The following is a 6,113-nucleotide window of genomic DNA, read 5'->3' on the forward strand; positions in this document are numbered from 1 at the left end:
TGTCTGAATGATTTGTCTTTCCTGGTTATTACTCTATATAAGTCTCGAACTCAAGACAAACACGAATGAGGTTTATCCCTGAATACATGATTAGTCTTAACAATCTCCCTATGGCTATATCATAGCCACCATGGGATAATACACAATATACACAATGTGGTTCCATACAAGCTAGTTGAATATGGACTATGACATTATTCCCCGTCTACGCCTCAGGCATTTTCGTGGAAGGGACGACTCATCTCTAGTGGCTACTTGCTAATGGATGCACGTCGAGGGACCTCTTACATTCGAGTTTTGTAACCTAAGTTATTTACCATAACCTAAGTTATCTTTCTAATTTCGTTCACCTAGTTATAACTCTTGGTTTTAGTCTCACTCATCATCATAGTTTTTAATCCATTATTACACAATCAAAACAAACAAAATTCACAATATAACTCATAGCATACATAAATCACACATGATAATATAACATGTTACAAAACCCATAGGCAAAGCTATCACATAACCCTCCTCGGTCTAACTTATTCCACCTTTACGTCGTATAGTAAACGTCTCTCTGATCATCCCACAGTGGGGTTTACCGGACTTAATGGAAAATTAATAGTGGAATAACTCATAGAGACTTATCTTTATATTATTATAGTTCTCTATGTTAGCTTCCTAATGCTTCCATTCTCACATCAATTTTAGCTACCATTCCCGGTTTATGGTGGAAACAGGGAGCAAGGTATTTAACCAACTTCAATCGAATCGTACCATACATGATAGTTTATCATCATTATCCTATAAATCATTGGTATAACACCATGCTTCTACTTCACTATCAAATAGAGAATTGAAATAGTTTTCCAACCCTTCAAGTCTCGCATCAATTGGATACACAATTCTCCTAGCAAGACAAGTCATTAGTATAAAAACTGGAAATTTCCCCTATCTCGCTTAGCGAGATGGTAGCGAAAAAACCAAAAAAAAAATCTATTCTACTATGGGTGTTCTCTCTTAGCGAGCTCTAGCGAACATGACAGAACCAGAACAGTAACAAAACATATTTGGATGAGGAAAAACACCAAACAACAAACATGTATCATCTTAATGCATCCAATAACCCAAAACAACATGGTTTATCACAAATAGGCATGCAAAACAACAATATGATCATGTTTAAGCATATATTTAACACATATAACGAGTTCTCATAAAACCTAATTTCCCTTTTCATGGATTTCCTACCAAAGCTATGTCTATCTAGGAACCCACCTTTGATAAATGAAGATGAATGATGAAATTAAGATGCTTTGCTTCTTGATTCAATCTCTCTTCTTCTTCCTCTTCCAAGTTTCCTTTTTGCCTCTTCTTTCTCTTCTTCTCACCTTTCTCTTCTTTCTTCTCTTCTTTCCTCTTTCTCTTTTATACCCCTTTCTTCTTTTCTTACTTACTAATAATAGTAAGTGGTTAGCAAGAGAGAGAGAGAGAGAAATATCTTAAAATGATATGTTTATCTTCTAGAGGATAATTGACCATTAAGTAATGTTACAAAAATATCCCTTGCTTTTACTTATTAATAAGGTCAGTCTCTGTAACAACCCGTATAATATATATCTAGAATAATATCATACAAGTGTTAAATTTTGGTACTGTCACAACATAAGTGCCTAATGGCATCAATATATATATATATATATATATATATATATATATATATATATATATATATATATATATATATATATATATATATATATATATATATATATACATGTCCAAACTAAAAACATCAATGGAACATGTTATACAATAATTCCTAAACAATAAAAATCTAAGAACTATGTGCAATATCTTCATTGCACACAACTCCACAGCGGAAGATCATGATAAACAGCATCCCTCAAAACATCCATCAGCTTCTCATAGATTCAACCTGTAAGGATTACCTGAAAAATATCAACAATGATGGGATGAGATAATAATCTCAATGAGTTCTCCTATCATATGGGTCCACTCGGCTCTACAGGGTTTCTAATCAATATTCAACTCATATCCAACTCAGGTCAACAAGGGAACGAAGACTTGAGTGATGGGGAAACTATCTCACAATTGTATGGCAACATGCATCTGAGTTCTCACAACTCCACCACGATCATTATTCAAATCACGACGCATCAATTCCCGGACGGACTTACGTCTAAGCCAAGCCCGATTCATGCATGCTCGTATGATTCGACTTTCGCGGTGGATATCTGGTTCCCCTATGGGACTTAAACCCACTATTGAGAACCATCACTCGTATGGGACTTTACCCACTTTGAGTCTCTTTCACCGTATGGGCCTTATCCCACTTTGGTGTCCACCTTTCCCCCATGTCCGCCATGGTTGGGGCTCAAACCCAATTGAGGCTCGAATCATTGGTCCCACATCCCAATGCTTACCCATCTAAGCATACCAATAGAGATGTGTACCACCACAGAAAAACATACATTCTGAATACATGATCGGTTCCATAATCATTAGTTCCACGAACCATAACAAAATTCGGTTCCACAAATCATTGGTTCCATGAACCATAAAAAAATTCATCAATCACAGGTGACTTCATTCACCACATTACACAAATAATAACATGGCATGTTCCATACAATGCGTCTCATTCTCAATCATGGCAACAATTCGTCCACGACCTCCACATAAGCATCGTACGAATGAATATCGTATTCTCATACATATATCTCACATGTTCCATAACCTAGATCATATTTCTAAGTTATTAATCAAGTTATTCTCCTAGGTTTCCTCACTCATCTTTGGTAAGGTTTTTAATCATGTTACTTCGCCTTCCACATAACAACAATATTTAATTTTCATCATCATAAAATTCATGGCATTTATAAATCACATAATACTTTATAACATGGAACAATGATAATAGTCCTTTACGTTATCTTTCTAACGCATCCGTCCGTATCCAAAACGGAGATATACCACTCAATTAATTCATTAATCTATCTTAATCAAGATTTAGATTAATATTTATTCATTGCATAAGTATTCAACAATAACCTCTCTAGCCTAGTGGTAAGGCTTGTACAGTTTCAAGGAGGTCCTGGGTTCGAATCGGTTACCCTAAAAACGCTAACCGGTTACCACTCAAAAAAAAAAAGGAAAAATTCCAATTTCCATTAATTCTCAGTAACTTCTTTCCTTAAATAACTCCTCTTTTATTTTCCTTTCCCATTTAATTTCTAACACACCATCCTTTTCTTCTTCCAACAAAACTCATCGATGAAGTTGGTGATGATGAAGATGATGGTGGTGGTGGTTTCCTTCCTCTTCTTCTCCTCTTCTTCCTCTTTCTCTTTTCCTCTTTCTTTCTCTTTCTCTTTTCCTATTTCTTTCTCTTTTCTTTCCTTGTTCTTTCTGATAACTCCCTTCCTCTCCTACCTACTTCTTATCCTTATCCTTTCTTTTCTTCGTTCTAACCACACAAAACACATATATAATATTTATAATATCAAGTGGTAATACAAAATATCTCAATTGATATTTTGTCTTCCAGTACCAATTGACCAATTACTAATGTTACCAAAATGTCATCTCTTGTACTCATTAATATTGGTCTGTCTCTTTATTAATAATTAATCCCTTCAGAGTTCACTGGTTACTCTATTGGTCCCAATTGACAACATTTAGAGCACATAGGAGCTCTAATTGTTACAACTGACAAAAGATATAGTACACAAGAATTTAATTGATCTCAACTGACAACTAATTGAGCATTTAAGGGAATATGGGATATTACATTAGTCTCCTTGAGTAAGAATGAAGATCATCTGAGTTTATTAATTACTCTATTTGTCCCAACTGACAAGAAATAGAGTACATAGGAACTCAATTGGTCTCAACTGATAATAAATGATAACCAGTTGATAATTTAAGGGAATATGGGATATTACAAGTCCCATGAAGAATCTGAAATCCATAGGGTGGATCTGAAAATGGGTAAGAGTCCCATATCTGAAAGTGGGTAAGAGTCCCACAAGGAAAACAACTTATTCTACAATTGCTAAATTATACAGTCACTAGATAACAATTTATTTGATAAAAATTTTAAAAGAATAATAAATGTCATACATTAAAAAACAATTTTAATTATAATTCTACAATCTCAATAAAAACAAAATATCGCACCTTTTTCTTTAAAGGAATATAAATATTTTGTCATGTGAAGTTTATGGTAGATTATTTTGATAAGTTAGTGATGTTATATTTTTCATTATTTTTATAACTATAATTATAAAATCCATAACAACTATTAATTAAAGAATTTGTAAATACAATAATTTAATATAAGTTTAGTGTAGAGAATTATTAAAATTTTATTCCAATTAATAAGTAGAAATTATAAAGTTAAATATTTAAATGAAATTGCATTATTGATAATTCAATTTTTAAATGTAAATTTCAGATGGAGTGTTTGTAGATAAATACATTCAAACAAACCAAGAAACTGTTTATTTTATATTAAAACTTTCCAAATTGCAACAACATTCACCCCTTAAACATGAACCACCTTTTCCTTTGCTCAATGTTGCTTTTCAAAAATGGTCACACTGTTCTGGTGCAGTTGGACAAAAATTCTATATGAAGCATAATTTTCCGTTTGCTCCTGAAACTATCATTTGTGTTCATAAGATTGTTTTTTCTTAAAAAAAAACATATTCCTTTTAATATACTCGATAGTATCCTACCATCTGAATACTTTAGTTAAAAACATAATAATGAATACGAAGCAATATAAATTGAGTTTTATAAATAGATTATTACCGACAACCATGCCTGAAGCCATGCAAATGATCAAAATGGTTAAAATGAGAGTCTTGTAGGATGCCATTTTGTTTTTAAATGTTGAAGTAAGCATGTTTCAAATGCCTATTTATAAGGACTTTGGGAATTAAGTTAGAACATTAGGTTCAAGAAGTGAGCCAAACGGCATAATTTAATTATGAAATAAGATATTATCCAGATTTTAAAAATTCTATCTTTTAATTTAAATCTTTTAATTTATTTGTATGTTTTTTTTAAATCGACCCAATGAATAATACATAATTTTTTTTATATTATTTTAATTATATAATTTCTCAAATATTAAACTATTTTTGAGAGTGATTTAAATTTTTATTAATACCAAATAATGACAGGACACACTATTGTTCATAATTAAACACCATATAAATAGAAAAGTTTTATACGACATAACCTATTAAATGCCCGTGTAAAAAAAACCATTGAAATGTAAATTTTAATATGTTATAATAACATCTCCTTTAGTAGTAAAACATTTTTTATTCATTTATTAAACTGTCATGAATATTAAACACTTTTGAAACTTAAAATAAAAAAAAATTGATAATTTTATTTCTCAATATCTTTTGAAGAGTGAAATTTTATTTTCCAAATTGCTTTATGTGGATCCCGTTATTAATCTACAAATGCAGAGAATTTAGTCTATAAAATATCTTTATTACATCTTTTTGGCTAAAATGTCTTCCCCAACAATTGGTACAAAATAAAATATGATTTTTTTTAATAGTTATAAAATATTATTTATATTTTCTATATGATGTGGTTACAACGTCTCTCATATCCAACCGTAAAAATTAGAAACAAAACTTTTTCAGTTGTCCAAAAATCTAACAAAACACAGTTGAAGATTTAACTATTTTATTATTTTTTAACCACTAATTTTAACTTATTTTATAAAATTTTAATGATTCAATCTATAAAGGAATTGTATTTGATAATTATTATTTTTATATATCATTATGGAAAATTTTAAATAGATGAAAACATATTTGAAATAGAAAATAGTCATTCTTTTTAAATATTAATGTGTAAGATATTATCAGAACGAAAGTGATCTTCTAATTAACATATTTTATATATATATATATATATATATATATATATATATATATATATATATATATATATATATATATATATATATATATATTAATTCAGAATAAATATTTTTTAAATGATTTGATTGATAATTTTCCTATATTATCTATAACTTAAACAACAATTTAACTTTTGGGTATTATTTTGATAAA

Source organism: Lathyrus oleraceus, chromosome 1 (assembly GCF_024323335.1).
Source record: "Lathyrus oleraceus cultivar Zhongwan6 chromosome 1, CAAS_Psat_ZW6_1.0, whole genome shotgun sequence".
NCBI classification, from domain to species: Eukaryota; Viridiplantae; Streptophyta; class Magnoliopsida; order Fabales; family Fabaceae; genus Lathyrus; species Lathyrus oleraceus.